The sequence below is a fragment of the Oryctolagus cuniculus genome, chromosome 4, assembly GCF_051225735.1.
Source record: "Oryctolagus cuniculus isolate XC-2025 breed Fujian yellow rabbit chromosome 4, ASM5122573v1, whole genome shotgun sequence".
In the NCBI taxonomy this organism is placed as follows: Eukaryota; Metazoa; Chordata; class Mammalia; order Lagomorpha; family Leporidae; genus Oryctolagus; species Oryctolagus cuniculus.
This window is the reverse complement of record NC_142870.1, coordinates 149,000,530-149,022,152: the sequence shown is the minus strand read 5'-3', so window position 1 is coordinate 149,022,152 and position 21,623 is coordinate 149,000,530. Positions and strand designations below refer to the sequence as shown.

The 21,623-nt window shown below is 41.0% G+C and overlaps 1 protein-coding gene across 3 annotated transcripts in view; it reads right to left on the bottom strand.

Moving 5' to 3' along the window:
- The window catches only part of CPNE4 (copine 4), a 531,073-nt gene that overhangs the window by 347,399 nt on the left and 162,051 nt on the right, over positions 1-21,623 (bottom strand). The window lies entirely within an intron of this gene.

Sequence of the window (21,623 nt, the reverse complement as noted above, 5' to 3'; positions counted from 1 at the left end):
ATTGCATTTCTATGTGTTTGTTCAAGAGAAATAAGAACATTTGTTAACTAAAACACTTGCATAAGTGTTTTCATAGCTAGTTTATTCCTAATAGCTGAAAACTGGTAACAGTGCAAATGCTCACAACAGGAAAAGGAATAAACATATCCAAACAATGTAATACTATTGGTACATGAAACAACAGAAATTAATCTCCAAAACATTATGTGGGGGGGGGGAACATACTAGTATAACAGCATCCCATACAGGTGCCAGTTTGAGTCCTGGCTGTTCCACTTCCAATCCAATTCCCTGCTAATGAGCCTGGAAAGGCAGCAGAAGATGGCCCACATCTTTGAACCTCTACACCCATGTGGTAAATCCAGATGAAGCTCCTGGCTCCTGGCTTTGGCCTGGCCCAGCCCTGGTTATTGTGGCCATTTGGATAATGAATCAGCAGATGCAAGATCAGTATCTACCTACCTACCTACCTAAATATCTATCTATCTATCTATCTATCTATCTATCTATATCTCTCTTTATCTCTCTATAACTCTCTTTCAAATAAAATAAATCTTGAGAGAGAAAGAGAGACAGAGACAGAGAGAGAGAGAGAGAAAGAGAGAGAGAGAGAGAGAGAGAGAGAGAGAGAGAGAGAGAGGGAGTAGCCAAAGACTAGAGTTTATCTATATGAAATTCGGGAATATGTAAAACAATTTATGGGAAGAGAAATACAAATAGTGGTTGTATTCTCAGAAAGGAAAAACTTAGCAGGGGTCATGAGAAAACTTTCTCGTTTAATGAAACTATTCTATATATTGTTTTGGGTGGTTGGTATCCAAGTATATATAATCATCAGAATAATATACATTGAACATCAAAATCAATAGATCTGTATTTCTGGATATTTTATATGCAAATTTACTTCAATGAAAAATAAGTAAGAAATGTTCTCCCAAATCCCAATGAGGAAAGATATTTACACATTTTGTTTCAGGATGAAGAGCTAATCTTTGCACTGCAATCCAATGTGAACCATCTAATTTTCCATTCCATTGCCAATGCAGAAAGCAACAAACATCACTCAGTAGATTCCTTGTGTGTCTCTCTCTCTCCTTGCTTCCTTCCATTTGTCTCTCTTTTCTAGTCTCCCTCGCTCCCTCCACCTCTCCCTACTCAATTCCCCTTCTTTTCTTTCTTATTTTCTAGAAAGTTGAAAGAGATAATTTTTTGAATAATGCTATTTCACATCATCTGAGAATTCAAATTTTGAGTGATCACAGCATCACATACACCCAATGCTTATAATGCAAACTTTTCTGCATGGGGCTGCACAACTCTATAACCAGAGCATGGTGTAAGAATCCAGTGAAAGGGTAGATTCAAGAGAAACTTGCTTTTTATTCTATGTCGCTACATTTTGTATGAGCCTCTCTCTGGGTTTGAGTTTCCAATGTTCAAAGTCTGATGTGGGCTCAATCTAAGTCAATCCATTTTGCTGTTGTTACATTTTTCTCCCCTGGATTCCAGGATACACATCCCTTTATGATTAGAAAGGTCTTATGATTTCTATGTTGGGCAAAGGACGGCTTACATGAGGTCTAGGAGACTTGGTTGTGGCACTCATCCCTTATCACTGCATGGGTTTATGCCTACCCAGGGCTGGATCCAAGGAGTGGACATAGAAGGCAAAAATGCCTGAGGCTGTCCATCTGCAGTTTATGTGCACAAGCAGATATTTTGGGTTTTTGACTTGCCAGTCATTGCTCCATCTTTCACAGCATTTTGATTGTTAGGTGTTCTATTTGTATGTTTCAGGAAGCTTGCTTCAGATTTTTGAATAAGATCTTGCCCCTCCTGCAGCTCTTTCTCCTATCAATACTTGGATTTGTTTAAAAATTATCAGTTACATTGTTCATCCTGTACTTATTTGTGCTCATTTGAGCAAAGCATGCTGCTCCTGAGTTTATGTTTTGATCTTATTCTTCTAATTGTGCCTTGTGATGGTGTGTGTGTGTGTGTGCAAAATGCAACTATTTAATTTTGAAGAATTTTGGAGAGTCTCTGCTTATAAAGAATTCCACTTCCACAGTTGGCTTGGGTAAATCCATCCTTACATATCTGGCTGTATCTGTCACTATTATCTCTGCAGTGAAGCCTGATCCTTTTTAATAAATAGATATTGAGTTTATATAAAGTAGCATTTATTGTAAGTCTCTTTCTGCAATTGGTCACATATATCTTCCTTTCTTGGTCTTCCCTGGGCTGAACAGCCACTGAAACCAGAAATATAGTTGAAATTTAAGTTAATAAGTAATTTGCTACTGAGCTGCGCAAGCTGCAGGGTCTGCCCGCAAGTGCTCGAAGGGGAGTGCAACAGCGGGGAGACTTGGGAAGTCCAGGGCTCCGAGTCCACACATCGGCGCTGGAAGGGGAGCAGACCTGCGTGGAGAGCGTGGGAGCCCACAGTTCGGGACATCAGCGGCAGACTCAACACACCAGCGCTGGAACGCGAGGTGAGCCGAACCTCAATAACCCGAGACACCGGCAGGCAAGCGGAGAGAGGAGACTAGAGGGAACGACCCCCGGGGCGGGGGGGACTTCACCAAGCTAACTGGAAGAGAGAGAGGGGGAAAAAAAAAGGTGACTGGTATGGACACGGGTTTCTCTCTCTCCGCTCACCTCTCAAGGGCGAGCAAGACAAAGAGCAGGCGCCATCTTGGACATACGTCATAAGCAGAGCGACCTCAGGTCTGCACCGGCCCTGAGCCTAGCAGAAAAACCTGACTCTGGGTGGGGCGAATTAACAGGAGATTAGGACTTAGTAAATTTATGGTGCTACTGAACTGAGACTGTGAAAAAAGAGACGGTGGGGGAGAGAACTCACGGAATTCACGTGAGCACTCTCCAGAGACGCTACAATTCCGTAACTTTGGCAACCCAGTGGGAGACTGAAGGAGAATTTGAGCCCACTCTGAGGGCCGAACAGATTCCCTGTGTGGTCCTTGGGAAAGAGCTTCTGATCTCTGGCTCCTGTGGGTATATCATTCGCCTGCTAACTACCTCCAACTTTGTTCAGCTGTGCAGAATAACTTCCCTGTTGAATCAAAAAAAAAAGAGAGAGAGAGAGAGAGAGGTTTACCACGCCTAACCTGGGAGTGTCACCTTAGGCACACCAAACAGAGCTCTCAGGCCACACCCATCTCAAGCCCTAAGGCTCCCTCAAAAACAGATAGTCCACTTAATCTAGAGTCGTAGTATAACAAGAAAAAGCACCACAGTGAAGAAACCAAATATCTCCAATATGACAAATAACAAACGCAAAAACCAAGGTAATAAAAACAAGGAAGTCACCATGAAGCCCTCAAATGAAAAAGACACCCCAATCCAAGATTATGAGGATGATGACATAGAAGAAATGCAAGAAGCAGATCTCAAAAAATTGATAAGAACATTAAGAAGTTCTCAAAAACAAATTCTTGAACTACAGAAATCCTTAATGGACAAGATAGAAAATCTCTCTCGTGAAAATGAAATATTAAGGAGGAATCAAAATGAAACGAAACAACTAGTACAACAGGAAACTGGGATAGTGACTGAAGTGAAGAATTCAATAGATCAAATGAAAAACACAATAGAGAGCCTTACAAACAGAATGGGAGAAGCAGAAGAGAGAATATCGGACTTAGAAGACAGAGAACAGGAAAGGATACAGTCAGACCAAAGAAAAGAAGAGGAAATTAGGAATCTAAAACATATTGTCGGGAATCTTCAGGATACTATTAAAAAACCCAACATTCGGGTTCTAGGAGTTCCTGAAGGCATGGAGAAGGAGAAAGGATTAGAAGGCCTTTTTAGTGAGATATTAGCAGAAAATTTCCCAGGTTTGGAGAAGGACAGAGAAATCCTAGTACAGGAAGCTCACAGAACTCCTAATAAACACGACCAAAAGAGACCCTCACCACGGCACGTTGTAATTAAACTCTCCACAGTGAAACATAAAGAAAAGATCCTAAAATGTGCAAGAGAGAAACGTCAGATTACTCTCAGAGGATCTCCAATCAGACTCACAGCTGACTTCTCATCAGAAACTCTACAAGCTAGGAGGGAATGGCAAGATATAGCCCAGGTACTAAGAGAGAACAACTGCCAGCCCAGAATATTATATCCTGCCAAGCTCTCATTTGTGAATGAAGGTGAAATAAAGACTTTTCATAACAAACAGAAATTGAAAGAATTTGTTGCCACTCGTCCAGCCCTGCAAAAGATGCTTAAAGATGTGTTACACACAGAAACAAAGAAACACGGTCATCAATATGAAAGAAGGTAAAGGAAGGAAACCAAGGAAGGAAAGCTCACAGCTAAAGATCACAGGGAATTCAAAGCATATATTAGAACTTATCTTTGGCAAATGGCAGGGCAAAGTTACCACTTATCATTAGTCACATTGAACGTGAATGGCCTGAACTGTCCAGTTAAAAGACACCGTTTGGCTGATTGGGTTAAAAAACAAAACCCATCTATTTGCTGCTTACAAGAAACACATCTTTCCAACAAAGATCCATACAGACTGAAAGTGAAAGGCTGGAAAAAGATATACCATGCCAACAGAAATGAAAAAAGAGCAGGCGTAGCCATCTTAATATCAGACACCATAAACTTTACCACAAAAACCATTAAGGGAGACAAAGAGGGACACTACATAATGATTAAGGGATCAATTCAACAGGAAGATATAACAATTATCAATGTATATGCACCTAACTACAGGGCACCGGTTTATCTAAAAGATTTGTTAACGGACTTAAAGGGAGACTTAGACCCCAATACAATAGTACTGGGGGACTTCAATACTCCACTCTCAGAAATAGACAGATCAATAGGACAGAAGATCAACAAGGATACAGTAGATTTAAACGACACTATAGCCCAAATGGATCTAACAGATATATACAGAACTTTCAATCCTACAGCTAAAGATTATACATTCTTCTCAGCAGTACATGGAACCTTCTCTAGGATTGACCACATACTAGGCCATAAAGCAAGTCTCAGCAAATTCAAAAGAATTAGAATCATACCATGCAGCTTCTCAGACCATAAAGGAATGAAGTTGGAAATGAACAACTCAGGAATCCCTAGAGCATACGCAAACACATGGAGATTGAACAACATGCTCCTGAATGAACAATGGGTCATAGAAGAAATCAAAAGAGAAATCAAAAACTTTCTGGAAGTAAATGAGGATAACAGCACAACATACCAAAACTTATGGGACGCAGCAAAAGCAGTGTTAAGAGGAAAGTTTATATCAATAGGTGCCTACATCAAGAAATTGGAAAGGCACCAAATAGATGAGCTTTCTATTCACCTCAAGGATCTAGAAAACCTACAGCAAACCAGACCCAAATCTAGTAGGAGAAGAGAAATAATTAAAATCAGAGAAGAAATCAACAGGATTGAATCAAGAAAAACATTACAAAAAATCAGCCAAACGAGGAGCTGGTTTTTTGAAAAAATAAACAAAATTGACACCCCATTGGCCCAACTAACTAAAAAAAGAAGAGAAAAGACCCAAATCAATAAAATCAGAGATGAAAAAGGAAATGTAACAACAGACACCACAGAAATAAAAAGAATCATCAGAAATTACTACAAGGACTTGTATGCCAGCAAACAGGGAAACCTATCAGAAATGGATAGATTCCTGGACACATGCAACCTACCTAAATTGAACCAGGAAGACATCGAAAACCTAAACAGACCCATAACTGAGACAGAAATTGAAACAGTAATAAAGGCCCTCCCAACAAAGAAAAGCCCAGGACCAGATGGATTCACTGCTGAATTCTACCAGACATTTAAAGAAGAACTAACTCCAATTCTTCTCAAACTATTCAGAACAATTGAAGAAGAGGGAATCCTCCCAAATTCTTTCTATGAAGCCAGCATCACCTTAATTCCTAAGCCGGGAAAAGATGCAGCACTGAAAGAGAATTACAGACCAATATCCCTGATGAACATAGATGCAAAAATCCTCAATAAAATTCTCGCCAATAGAATGCAACAACACATCAGAAAGATCATCCACCCAGACCAAGTGGGATTTATCCCTGGTATGCAGGGATGGTTTAATGTGCGCAAGACAATCAATGTGATACACCACATTAACAGACTGCAGAAGAAAAACCATATGATTCTCTCAATAGATGCCGAGAAAGCATTTGATAAAATACAACACCCTTTCATGATGAAAACTCTAAGCAAACTGGGTTTGGAAGGAACATTCCTCAATACAATCAAAGCAATCTATGAAAAACCCACAGCCAACATCCTATTGAATGGGGAAAAGTTGGAAGCATTTCCACTGAGATCTGGGACCAGACAGGGATGTCCACTCTCACCACTGCTATTCAATATAGTTCTGGAGGTTCTAGCCAGAGCTATTAGGCAAGAAAAAGAAATTGAAGGGATACAAATTGGGAAGGAAGAACTCAAACTATCCCTCTTTGCAGATGACATGATTCTTTATTTAGGGGACCCAAAGAACTCTACCAAGAGACTATTGGAACTCATAGAAGAGTTTGGCAAAGTAGCAGGGTATAAAATCAATGCACAAAAATCAACAGCCTTTGTATACACAGACAATGCCATGGCTGAGGAAGAAATTCTAAGATCAATCCCATTCACAATAGCTACAAAAACAATCAAATACCTTGGAATAAACTTAACCAAGGACGTTAAAGATCTCTACGATGAAAATTACAAAACCTTAAAGAAAGAAATAGAAGAGGATACCAAGAAATGGAAAAATCTTCCATGCTCATGGATTGGAAGAATCAATATCATCAAAATGTCCATTCTCCCAAAAGCAATTTATAGATTCAATGCAATACCAATCAAGATACCGAAGACCTTCTTCTCAGATCTGGAAAAATTGGTGCTGAAATTTATATGGAGGCACAAGAGACCTCGAATAGCTAAAGCAATCTTGTACAACAAAAACAAAGCCGGAGGCATCACAATACCAGATTTCAGGACATACTACAGGGCAGTTGTAATCAAAACAGCATGGTACTGGTACAGAAACAGAAGGATAGACCAATGGAACAGAATTGAAATACCAGAAATCAACCCAAACATCTACAGCCAACTTATATTTGATCAAGGATCTAAAACTAATTCCTTGAGCAAGGACAGTCTATTCAATAAATGGTGCTGGGAAAATTGGATTTCCACGTGCAGAATCATGAAGCAAGACCCCTACCTTACACCTTACACAAAAATCCACTCAACATGGATTAAAGACCTAAATCTACGACCTGACACCATCAAGTTACTAGAAAACATTGGAGAAACCCTTCAAGATATTGGCACAGGCAAAGAGTTTCTGGAAAAGACCCGGGAGGCACAGGCAGTCAAAGCCAAAATTAACTATTGGGATTGCATCAAATTGAGAAGTTTCTGTACTGCAAAAGAAACAGTCAGGAGAGTGAAGAGACAACCGACAGAATGGGAAAAAATATTTGCAAACTATGCAACAGATAAAGGGTTAATAACCAGAATCTACAAAGAGATCAAGAAACACCACAAAAACAAAACCAACAACCCACTTAAGAGATGGGCCAAGGACCTCAATAGACATTTTTCAAAAGAGGAAATCCAAATGGCCAACAGGCACATGAAAAAATGTTCAAGGTCATTAGCAATCAGAGAAATGCAAATCAAAACCACAATGAGGTTCCACCTCACCCCGGTTAGAATGGCTCACATTCAGAAATCCACCAACAACAGATGCTGGCGAGGATGTGGGGAAAAAGGGACACTAACCCACTGTTGGTGGGAATGCAAACTGGTCAAGCCACTATGGAAATCAGTCTGGAGATTCCTCAGAAACCTGAAGATAACCCTACCGTTCGACCCAGCCATCCCACTCCTTGGAATTTACCCAAAGGAATTTAAATTGGCAAACAAAAAAGCGGTCTGCAGCCTAATGTTTATTGCAGCTCAATTCACAATAGCTAAGACCTGGAACCAACCTAAATGCCCATCAACGGTAGACTGGATAAAGAAATTATGGGATATGTACTCTTTAGAATACTATACTGCAGTAAGAAACAACGAAATCCAGTCATTTGCAACAAAATGGAGGAATCTGGAACACATCATGCTGAGTGAAATAAGCCAGTCCCAAAGGGACAAATACCATATGTTCTCCCTGATCGGTGACAGCTGACTGAACACCAAAAAGGAAACTTGTTGAAGTGAAAGGGACACTATGGGAAACGGTGACTTGATCAGCATAGCCCTGACTGTTAATGAACAACTTAATACATTATCCCTCTTAGTAGTTTTTTTGTCTGTTCTACTTAATATGACTGATTTAATTCTGTAATTAATACACAGTTATTCTTAAGTGTTGAAATTTAACTGAAATGTGATCCCTGTTAAACATAAGAGTAGGAAGAAGAGAGGGAAGAGATATATAATTTGGGACATGCTCAAGCTGACTTGCCCCAAATGGTAGAGTTAGAAACATACCAGGGGACTCCAATTTAATCCCATCAAGGTGGCATGTACCAATGCCATCTCACTAGTCCAAGTGATCGATTTCAGTTCGCAATTGATCATAATGAAAGGACTAAGAGTCAAAGGGAGCACATAAGCAAGTCTAGTACCTGCTAACACTAACCGATAGAATAAATAAAGGGGAGAGTGATCCAACATGGGAAGTGAGATACTCAGCAGACTCATAGAATGGCAGATGCCCTAAATAGCACTCTGGCCTCAGAATCAGCCCTAAAGGCATTCAGATCTGGCTGAAAAGCCCATGAGAGTATTTCAGGCATGGAAAGCCAAGACACTCTGGCAAAAGATCTCTGTGAGTGAGATCTCAGTGAAAAGAACAGGTCTTCAAAGAAGGAGGTACCTTTCTCTGAAGGGAGGAGAGAACCTCCACTTTGACTATGACCTTGTCTAAACAAGATAAGAGTCGGAGAACTCAAGGGGCTTCCATAGCCTTGGAAACTCATGACTGGAGCATAGGGAGATTACTGATGCCATAGACAGGAGTGTCAATTTTTAAAGTCAACAACAGGAGTCACTGTGCACTTACTCCTCATGTAGGATCTCTGTCATTAATGTGCTGTGCATTGAGATTTAATGCTATAACGAGTACTCAAATAATATATTTCACTTTGTGTTTCTATGGGGGTGCAAACTGTTGAAATCTTTACTTAATGCATACTAAACTGATCCTCTGTAAAAAAAAAAAAAAAAAAAAAAAAAAGAATAGAAACTATCAACTCCCAACTTGACTCTCACTGGGATTAAACATGACAATAGGTCTGATCTGATTTCATCATCATTAAAAAAAATCATCTATTATTTTTCACTTTATGTTTCTGTGTGGGAGCAAACTGTTGAAATCCTTACTTAATGTATACTAAGCTGATCTTCTGTATATTAAGATAATCGAAAATGAATCTTGATGTGAATGGAAGGGGAGAGGGAGTGGGAAAGGGGAGGGTTGTGGGTGGGAGGGACGGTATGGGGGGGAAGCCATAGTAATCCATTATTCGTACTTTGGAAACGTATATTCATTAAATAAAAGTTAAAAAAAAAAAAAAAAAATAAGTAATTTGCTTAGGTTGGTCATTCCCTGTGCTTTCCTCCAAAGCAGATGAGAAACTTCAGATAACATCATCTGATTAGAATAAAAGGGAAAATAAAAGGGAAATGACCAACTGTGAGGTTCTAGCTATAAAGTTGACTCAAGAGAGAAAATACCTCTGGATACTCACTATGTGTGGGACTTAAGGAAAACATAAACATTTTCTTTTATATGAAATCTTTCTATATAGTTATCTCTTCTGTGATGACCATGCCATTACTCTATCCAAGTTAAGATGTTTTATATATGACAAAGTATTCCAAAATGCTACTATGAATAAGACAACAAATCAAAGGCTTCATACATCCTAACATTCTCTAGTGTTCCAGAGTATGATGAATCTGGGCTGTTCTCTGGAAGGTGTGATGTGCGCACCAGGTTCTACACTAAATACTGGAAGAGGAAAGGAACATACACCTGGATGGGAAACACAGGAGGTAGAAAAGAAGACAATCTGCTGAGAAATGATGGGGCCTCACAAAACTTGTCCATGAAAGGATTTTCAAAACATGATTTTCCTGACTAATGACAACAATTACTCGTATTAATACTTCTTGAAGCATTTAGCCCTCTCACAAAGCAGGTATTATTGTCCTCATTGTACAGACGAGCATAAGTAAGCACAGAAAACCTATCCAGTGTCACACAGATAATAACAGATAATAATGTCAAGGCTGGAGTCAAACCCAGTTAGGGTGCTGAGGCTACACTCTTCTTCATGGTGGTATATGACTTCATTCACTTCAGGGAATAGGAGGTGATGTTTCTTGTTAATTATTTCTGTTTTACATGCACAGTGTTTCAAGTGTAAATACCAGGTATTCATGATGTAGACCCTTTGTACACAGCATCTTTTTTTTAATTTTTAATTTTTATTTATTTATTTATTTATTAACTTTTATTTAATGAATATAAATTTCCAAAGTACGACTTATGGATTACAATGGCTTCCCCCCCATACCGTCCCTCCCACCCACAACCCTCCCCTTTCCCACTCCCTCTCCCCTTCCATTCACATCAAGATTCATTTTCGATTATCTTAATATACAGAAGATCAGCTTAGTATACATTAAGTAAGGATTTCAACAGTTTGCTCCCACACAGAAACATAAAGTGAAAAATAATAGATGATTTTTTTTAAATGATGATGAAATCAGATCAGACCTATTGTCATGTTTAATCTCAGTGAGAGTCAAGTTGGGAATTGATTTTTTGACAGGCAGAGTGGACAGTGAGAGAGAGAGACAGAGAGAAAACTCTTCCTTTTGCTGTTGGTTCACCCCCCAATGGCCGCCACAGCCAGAGCGCTGCAGCTGGTGCACCGCACCTATCCGATGGCAGGAGCCAGGTACTTCTCCTGGTCTCCCATGGGGTGCAGGGCCCAAGGACTTGGGCCATCCTCCACTGCACTCCCTGGCCACAGCAGAGAGCTGGACTGGAAGAGGGGCAACCGCGACAGAATCTGGCGCCCCAACCGGGACTAGAACCTGGTGTGCCAGCGCCGCAAGGCAGAGGATTAGCCTAGTGAGCCGCAGCGCCGGCCTGTACACAGCATCTTGAAGCCTATGTCAAATCTCAGCCTCAAGGGTTGTGCCATGAGAGAAACAGGGATCATAAACCATATTTTTCCATTCTTGTATTCTTCCCATATTCGTTAAATAAAAATGCATTGAAAGATATTATGTGATGCTCCCAGTGCCAGATTTCAGGATTTCAAAATGTATTCCAGGAGCTCATCCTTTAGGCCAATGGGCATCCCATATTTTCAGTAGCAAAATTAACAGTGGTTGCTTTCCCACCCTTAGAATCTTATGAATAACCCTGCAATGTAAATCGGGTAAAGTGAAAAATGGGCCCTCTGGCAGCAGTTTAATTATTCACTGTTGGACAGGAAATGCTTCTTCTTTTCCCAAAAGTCAGTGGAGTCCTAGGGTTGGTAATCGCCTGGCTCAACAGTAGGAGGCAGTGAAAAGAGCAATGAACTGGGAACTAGAAAACTTTTTCTGGGGAATTTCTCATTCTCTCTGAGCCTTATTCTCTCCATTTCAAAGCAAAGGTTTGGGTGTCCAGAAATCCTCTAAGCCCCAAGATACAACCTTGTGCAGTCATATAGGATTGGTGCTAGTTGGCTTCAGGAGAGGAAGTTCAGGGGAGGGAACAGCCAAAGAAACTGCAAGTGGAATAGCTGGGGGAAGCCCTGTGACCGCCTTCCATGCCTCTGCTCCTCCAAGCCTTCTGCTGTTCAGTCTCTTACACTCCAGGACTAATTATGTTTTAGAATTCACTGAGAAATCCAATACAATCCTCATTTCTCCTAACAACACAGCAATTTCCAGCAAGTGTTAGGTGGTAAAAAATTAAAGAAATAGAAAAAAAAAATCCTCACACCAGATGTAACCCATATAAATACTACCACACAGGTGTTGGGAGGGGAATAACTTCTTCAAATTATGCAAATAAGTCTATTTTCTTGACAACTTTCAGAACAGTTTTCCGCATTTCTTCAGGGATTTTTATTAATTTGAAAATATCTGCTGTCCATGTTTGTGACTTAATGCCTGCAACTGTATCTTTAAATTTCCCTCAAATTCTTGAAGTCAAGAGAATTAAAGGTTGTTTTTTGTTTTGTTTTGTTTTTCTTTAACTTTTATTTAATGAATATAAATTTCCAAAGTACAGAATATGGATTACAATGGCTTCCCCCCATAACGTCCCTCCGACCCGCAACCCTCCCCTTATCCACTCCCTCTCCCCTTCCATTCACATCAAGATTCATTTTCGATTCTCTTTATATACAGAAGATCAGTTTAGCATACATTAAGTAAAGATTTCAACAGTTTTCTCCCACACAGAAACATAAAGTGAAAAATACTGTTTGAGTACTCGTTATAGCATTAAATCTCAATGTACAGCACACTAAGGACAAAGATTCTACATGAGGAGTAAGTGCACAGTGACTCCTGCTGTTGACTTAACAAATTGACACTCTTGTTTATGGCATTAGTAATCACCCTAGGCTCTTGTCATGAGCTGCCAAGGCTATGGAAGCCCCCTGAGTTCACTGACTCTGATCATATTTAGACAAGGCCATGGTCAAAGTGGAAGTTCTCTCCTCCCTTCAGAGAAAGGTACCTCCTTCTTTGATGACCCATTCTTTCCACTGGGATCTCACTCGTGGAGATCTTTCATTTAGGTTTTTTTTTGTTTTGTTTTGTTTTGTTTTTTGACAGGCAGAGTTAGACAGTGAGAGAGAGAGACAAAGAGAAAGGTCTTCCTTTCTGTTGGTTCACCCCCAAATGGCCACCACAGCCAGCATGCTGCGCCGATCTGAAGCCAGGAGCCAGGTACTTCCTCTTGGTCTCCCCTGCGGGTGCAGGGCCCAAGCACTTGGGCCATCCTCCACTGCCTTCCCAGGCCATAGCAGAGAGCTGGACTGGAAGAGGAGCAACTGGGACAGAATCCGGAGCCCCAACCGGGACTAGAACCCAAGGTTTTGGCGCCGCAGGCAGATGATTAGCCAAGTGAGCCACGGTGCTGGCCGAGAATTAAAGATTTGACCAGGACTTGTTCTTGTACAACATGGGGGATGAAAACTCTAAGAGTAACTTGCATCACATGGATAATGTAAAAGCAGCATTTCCTCTCCAGTTTCACACTCTTCTCCCATTCAACCCTATCATCTGATCCATTAAGAAAATGGGAGTTCCACTGTGCTTTCTCTTATGGACTTTTTTTTGTCTGATGGACTCTAATGGATGACAGCTCAAAAGAAAGCTGCCTCAGGTAAAGTGAAGAGGATACAAAAGCACAGGTTATCCACACAGACCCTTTGCTTAAAAAGCTGTCTGTTCACACAGAGGCAGTGTTTGACATTTACAGAAGACACAAAAGGAGACACCTGCCTTCCTTTACTTGTTATCGATGGAGACTCTTTTACAATTGGCATGGACGACATCTTGAGTAATAACATAGTATGCTCAAAGTTTTCTAAAGGGGGTTTTAGACATTTTTATCCTTCAAATGTTATCACATCCGTGAAACATTTGGAAACAACTATTGTCAAACTCTTTCCAAGGTTACAGCATCCTAGAGTTCATGGTTATACAATGTTAACGGCAAATGGGGCAGTGCCCAACCAGGAGCTGTGACTATAATATTGTGCTTACTATAGAAACCACAAAAACCAAGCCTTACAAGATTTCCATGTGTCATCAGTCAGCTCTCCATCAGTCAACTTGTCATCAAGACCCCTGAGCTTGTACAACTCTTTCCCTCTTAGGAGTGCTTCCCAGTCACAGCAGCACATCAGATCCTTTTGGGGGGCTTTAAAGGCACAATGGTGGTGTCTGGATTCTATCCACTGTCAGCTGAATCTCTTTGGGGGGAGGGACAGACATGAGCATTGCTCAGCTAGATGATTTCAATATGCAGCTGCTGGGGTTGTGGGGCAGACACTACAACAGATGAAAAATACTAGCTATTGTCTACTTATTAGGGAAGATTTACACAAGCCAAATGAGGTTCGCATGAGAAGACATAAATGGGACTCGTGCTAGGACAAATCTAGTTTGTCCAGGAGAATCCTGATATATGCCTATGGTTCACTGTAGTTATTACTAGGACTTTGTCCATTTTCAGAAATGTGGGGTTTATATGATAAGTTATATGGTGACCTTATCAGGGAAGCTCGAGAAGAGAGACAGCCACAAATGTCAGCTGAGCCCCTTACCTTGTCCACCTTTCATGTGAGGGCCTCTAAGCGGTCCTCCCGTGGTTCTTCCCTACTCACTGCTCATCACTGGGTATCACCTGTGGTTGACTTTCCTTGATTACCTTTGCAACTCAACTAGCTTTTGCCTTACTACTTTCCCTCAAATTTATCACCTATCTCAGCTGCACACTAGAAACTCCTTCTTGGGTGAGGGGGAAGAATAGGAGAAGCTATATGTTCCAATGCATGGGACACACCTTAAGCCCCACAGTAGAATATTGAGAGGTAGAATTCATGCATCAGTAATTTTAAAAGTTCCTGAATAATCTTCAAATAAAGCCAAGACTGAGAAGCAAGGTCATTCCAATAAGTAGCTGTTGTTGCCAACCACTGAACTTTGTCCAATTTACATTACAAGGGTCCCTAGATTCAGTGTTCTGATACCAAAACTTTTCTAATTTCTCAAGAATCTTATACTGGAAGGCAAGTTCTTATTACAGAATCAAGTAGGAAAAGATGAAGAGAGGCACTGACCCTGTTTAAAGAAACTGTAATGATACTGACCCAATGGAATCTAGGCCTGAAACTAATTTAAATAGAAAATGTCGGTGCAAATTCATCCAAAGAGTGATTCATCATTCTACATTGTCTCACTCAGAAATTCTCCTCTCAATCCTTTTCCTATATTTCTAACAAATAACCTTCTTCTAGGTTCAATCTATCTTGCATGTACATAGAATTATGACAGTCCTGAAGTCATTAAGTTGGACCTTCAAAGAGTACACAGAAAATGCACATTATGTAAAACTTATGCATAGACTTTAAAAGTTTTTTTTTGCAATAAAATAAACTCCTACTAACCTGTTATAAGGTTTGAACAAGACGTAGTTTGAGGCACAGGAGTAACACATCAGTTTGAAAAGAACCCCTATCAGAGCAACATGAATTCTGCTAAAATTGAAACAAGAATAAAGTCACACTGATGGTGAAGACTGGGTAAAGGACCGTGAGATCTGGGGCTGGTGCTGTGGAGCAGCAGGTTAAAGCCCTGGCCTGCAGTGCTGGCATCCCATATGGGTGCTGGTTGGAGTTCTGGCTCCAATCCAGCTCTCTGCTAATGGGCCTGGGAAAGCAGAAGAGGATGGCCTGAGTCCTTGGGCCCCTGCAGGGAGACCCAGAAGAAGCTACTGGCTCCTGACCTCAGATTGGCTCAGATGCAATTGTGGCCATCTGAGGAGTGAAGCAGCGGATGGAAGACCTTTCTTTCTCTCTCTCTCTCTCTCTCTCTCTCTCTCTCTCTCCCCCCCCTCCTCTCTCTGTCTCTAGTTCTCTCTGTAACTCTTTCAAATAAATAAAATAAATCTTTTAAAAAAGAAGTGTGAAATCATTGATGCTTTTTGAAAAGTTCATGGGGACAATGCCCAACCAAGTCAGCAATTTACAAATGGATATTTCATTTTAAAAAGGGACAAGATGAGGAAAAGTGTTTGGGACAGCAGTTAAACCACTGCTTAGAATGCCTGAATCCCATATCAGAGTACCTAGGTTTGGATTCCAACTCTGCTTCTGATTCCAGTTTCCTGCTAATGCATACCCTGGGGCAGTAGGCAGTGACAAGTAGTTATAGCCCTACCACTCACATCGGAAACCCCGATTGATTTCCCAGCTCAACTATTGTAATCATTTGGGGAGTGAACCATGGGATAGAAGATCTCTCTCCCCACTCCTGACTGCCTTTCAAATAGATATATTTGTTTTTAAAAAGGAAGAAGGGGCAAAATGATGTTGAAAGTGAAGATGGCACCAGCAAACCATCCACATCAATTTGCAAGGAAAAAATTAGTCTTGTTTGTATCCTAATTGAAAAGGACCACCAATTAACAGAAAACCAACAGCCAACACCATACACATCTCAATGGATTCAACTTACACAAATCTGACCAGAAACTTAAAGTGGAGTTTTAATTTCTGCTTAATGGAAGCCAAAACTACTTTCCCCAGGTCAGCTGCAGACAAGAGCAGAGTTTTCAATGCAGATTTTAAACTAATGGGATTAAGTTCCTGAAGTATTTCTTGCAAGAACTGTAACAGTAGATGAACCATGGCTTTACTAGCGTGGTCTTGAACACAAAGTATAATCAAAGCAATGGCACCAAGAGGTAGAAGTGGTCCTGTCAAAGCAAAACTAATGACAACAGTTTTGTTTTGTTTTGTTTTGGCAGGGGCAGGGATAGGGATATACTTGGCTTTGTGAACAATAACATCTGCTTACTAGGAGGGTGCTTTGAGAAATTTAGCCAAAGGGTTAGCAGAAAAGTGCCCATGGAAGCTTCACCAAAGACTCCTTCTCTACCACAACAATGTGCCTGCTCATTTCTTTCCCATTAAACCAATGCCAAATTTGTGAGTGTTTTGAAGGGACACCATTAGGCATCCAACTTACAGTCCTGAATTGGCTCCTTCTTATTTCTTTTTCCTAATTAAGGAAAACATTTAAATGGCACCCATTTTTCTTCAGTTAATAATATAAAAAATACACACTGACCTAGTTACATTCCATGGATGGACTAAATGGCTGGTATCATCACTTAAAAAGTGTCATGAATTTGATTGAACTTTTGTTGAGAAATGAAATTTAGATTTTTTTAATTTTATCATTTAACTCCATTTTACCAAGAACTTTGAAATCCTCATATGTTTATACTAGCTAAGGCATCTGGATCATGAACTGTTCACCATCAGTCAGCCCTGCTGTGTCTATAAGTTATGTTGGTGTATCACACAACAAAGCACAAAGCACATGCTTTGGACGTTATGTTTGAGAGAGACTGATGGTCATAATAAAGATATAATCCATCAAAGTTGGTAGATTCAAGGCTGTAGATCTATAAAATAAAAGTGTTACTAATGTAGATCTATAAAATAAAAGTGTTACTAATGATAGTATTTTGGAAAAAGTTCAGATATGAACTGAGGGTTTCTGGATGTACAGAACCCAAGAAGAAGAAGTACAACACACAGAAAAGTCAGTAACTAGTCAAACTCATCTTAATTACTGCTATGAACTATATTAAAATGGGGCAGGTGCAGGAAGTTAAGCAGCTGCTTGGGACGCCCACATCCCACAGTGAAGTAGCAGCTCATGCCCCGGCTCCTCCACCTCTGATCCCGCTTCCTGCCAATGCATCCTGGGAGGCAGCAGATGATGGGTTCCTGTGATTGGGTTCCTGTTACCAATATGGTAGACCTAGATGGAACTCCAGGCTCCTGGCTTCAACTTGGCCCAGTCCTGGCTGCTGCAGGCATTTGGAGAGTGAACAAAATGAAAGACACCTCTCTCTGTCTCTCTCTCCCTCTCTTTCTCTGCCTTTTAAGTAGATGAAAATAAACAAACATTTAAAAAAACACATGAAAGAAGTGAAGAAGTGGCAGAATCTGGAATGGGCAATAGTCCAGTTCAGACACTGTGCACATCTTCCTCAGCATTTCTGCTCCTGGGTCATATCATACCCCTCAAAGTATCGGACAGATGAGAACTGTATTTACTTCCTCCATTAGGGTTCTGTAAACATGTAATCACACATTTTAGTGGAAACAGTGCAGACACGTTTGAAAGTAGAAAGGCCTTTAGGTCATGGAGACCTACATTTGAATCCCAGGTCTAGCTATGTGGCTAAGTGAGTCAAACTAAGACTGCACTAAGCAATGCAAACAATCAACAGTAACACAAACCACAGCATCTAGCACTCAGAAGACACTCACGATTGGCAGCTGAGTCTGACTTTGAATGAATGACATCTGTTTAGAGAGTTTGCCTTCAAGCCCTGAGAAAAAACAATCCTTTGTCTAATTTCTGGAGGCACTATCTTCCACAGCTGTTAGTTTCAATGTGTGAATCCCATGCCTATTACGTCATCACTGACTTGAAGTACTTCTACCTATCAACTATAAAAGTGAGTCTTAGTTACATTCCTGAGTACAATCACAAATATATTACTGCCTATCTCTATTTCAGTCTATCTGAAATACAAATATACATAAGTTTGCAGAAAAGCCCACATCTGGGGTCAGTTAGTCACTGCAAAACAACACTTGTCGAAGACATTCTTATGTGCTTGGTTCAGTTCCATTTAGTTCAGTGGAGCACAAGTTTATTCAGTGTTTACTCATCACCAAAAAGTTGCTGTTTTCAAAGAAGTTATGGAATAAGTTCTCAGGACTGAGTTTTGTTCTCCTATAGAATCCTGATTCAATGATTCAGGATTCAAAGTTATGAAATGCCTCTTGCTTTCTGTGCAAGCCATTCGCCTTCTGAATCTGAGTCGGGGACATCTAATTTTGCTGAAAGCAAAATAAGAAGATAATAGAAGTTGTTGGATCTAAAGAGAACACTGCTGAGATATTTCCTTCAATATGATAAGAAAGTGGTTGTATAGAAAATGGGTTAGCTTTGGCCAGAAAATGCAAAAAAAAAAAAAAAAAAAGTGGGTAAAACCATAAAGTTAGTCTAGAGTTTTCCAGGCCAGTGAAAGAGGGGGTTATACCATGTGATAAGAAGAGAAGTGAGGACACCATCACCCTGCTCAGAATTTAGTAGTTTTTGAAGCTTCATAAGCATGGATGTTTCCCAGGGTTCTCTCCTTTGACTTTTTTTCTCATTCTACATCTTATCACTGAACAATGTCACCCAAAAACATAGCTGCAAGGAACACAGACCCTCCAGCACATTACAAACCTAATTTTCAGCCCAGTGACATTTCAGCACTTTAGCAATGGAGTTCAAGTTGCTGTCTAGATGTCTTTGACATCTCAAATCTCTTAAAATCCCTATCCTTACTCTTGAGAACACCATGACTGCTAGCTTCTCAGACAAAATCCTCAGTGCATTTTTGACTCCCCTCTTTTCCTGTCTCCTTGTAGTCTCCTAGCCCTGTGAATTCTTTCACAAAATCTAAATCCAACCCATCCTGTCTGTACCCACAATCCCTGCTCCAGTTCAGTCTCCCATCTTCTATTTGTAAATGCCCTTCCATCTTCTTCAATGATTTCCTCATCTCTGCCCATCCCCCCCATCTTATCTACCTAAAGGTAGATAAAACACGACAAGTTAAGCTATCTTTCAACAACCCTAAAATTCTCACACAACTTTCATTCTAATCCAAACAAGTATCAGTGGATTCCCAAAGGCTTATAAAATACCTCCCACTATCGGGCCTCAATTCGCCTGTCTGGGCTCATCTCCCCACCTACCAGAAAATCATTTGTCTTTTTCAATCATGCCCTGTCTTTGAATTTTAAGAAAACCATGCTAGTCCTTTCTACCATGCCTTTCATCCCGTACTGTGTATGATAAACACCATCACATTCTTTAAGACCTTGTAGACTCAACCCTCATTCTCTGGAAGGCCTCCTCTGGCCATCCAAGTTTTTCAATCTATTCCTTATATTCCCAAAATAACTTCTGTCATTGGACTCATTGCCCTAAATGATAATTATCTGTCTACATGCCTGAGTCCTCCACTGGACTAGGGCTACTTCTAAATAAGGACTGTGCCTTACTCATCTTTGTGCTCTGAACCTCCACCAACGTTACTCAAGGCAGAGAAGCTAACATTGTGTCAGTACACATATGAAGACTGAAAAGCAGATGCCACAGGCTAGGTTCTCTGAGAAGCAGCCTTGTAGATCCTTTCCTGTGTCCACTGTTTATTAAAGTGTGCCTTTGGAACCACTACCTATGAAAAGGAAGAGTACAAATTTGGAGTGCACACAGGAAATCTCACCCTGTGACATGAGGTCAAGGGCAAGCCCCAACACTTCCATGGGGAGCTCTAAATGGTCTTTTGGAGTTGGGCCAACACAAGCAGATCTTTACTTGCTCACATCTTGTTTACTGAATGTGGCCCACTCCAAGGAGTGCGGCACTGAGTGACAAGACTCTCTGAAGCCTAGGCAATACCTGAAGGCTTGACAGCTAAGACCACCTACTGACAGCACAGCCAATGACCAAAACAACAAGTTCTTCCTTGTTCAAGACTGGGTGTATCACAGAATCCACCATGTGGGCTGTGTTCCGTTAGTTATAAAAAGACTGGCCAGGTGCTGCTGGCAGTGTCCCCCACTATGGTGATGGAACCTCAGCAGAGGCTTTGCTTCCCACCACCTGCCCCAGTCCTGGCACACACAGGAATTCTGCAGATTGGGAGTCACCAACATTAGTTTAGGGTCTAGAACTCTTGGGCTGAGGTATCCATGAACCTCTGGCCTTTCTCACATGGTTGAAGACTAGCTGCGGCAGTTCCGCCATTGGGTCCATGTTCCCAAGAGCAGGAGTGAGAGAAAACCAAGAAGAAAAGGCTGACATTTAAAGGAAGGCAATGTTTTTCAGAAATCCCCTCCTCAGACTTTAGTTTGCATCTTACTGGTGGGAACAGTATTGCATGGACAGCCCTAGATGAAAGGGAGGCTGGAAATTGTAATGCTTATAGCTGGATGTAATTGCTCATCTCTGACACAATCTACAGCAGTATTCTGCTAGTGCAAAGAGATATCAGGCAGGCACTAGGGCTTCCTGACATATAAACCCAGCTTTAAGAATCCAGGTTCAAGGGGCCAGCGATGGCATCCCATATGGGCGCCAGTCTGAGACCCAGCTGCTCCACTTCCAATCCAGCTCTCTGCTATGGCCCGGGAAAGCAGTAGAAAATGGCCCAAGTCCTGGGGCCCCTGCACCCATTTGGGAGACCCGGAAGAAGCTCTTGGCTAATGCCTTCAGATCAGTGCTGCTCCGGTCATTGTGGCCAACTAGAGAGTGGGCCAGTGGATGGAAGACCTCTCTCTTTCTCTCTCTCTTTCTCTCCTCCTCCTCTAACTTTCAAGTAAATAAATAAGTCTTAAAAAAAAGATTCCAGGTTCAAAATACAAACAAGTTGATCTGGGAAAGGTAGGGAATGCAGAGAAGTACAAGGATCCAAGGACTGCCAACACCCAAGCCATGTGCACTATCCAAATCCCATCATGTTGCATGCCAATTCAAGATGGCTGAAGACTTGGCATGCTCACTCCTCCTCAAGCAAGTAAACCTCACTTTCCATCAGACACCAGATGCCATGAGACCTTCTAGAAGATCATCATGTGTGTTACAGTCACATCCCTTATCCTATAAAAAGGACAACTTCAGCCTGGATGGGGACAATTCTCTCTTATAAGGTTGCTGGCATTCATGCCTGAGTGTGTACACTATCCCTTTGCTTTTCAATA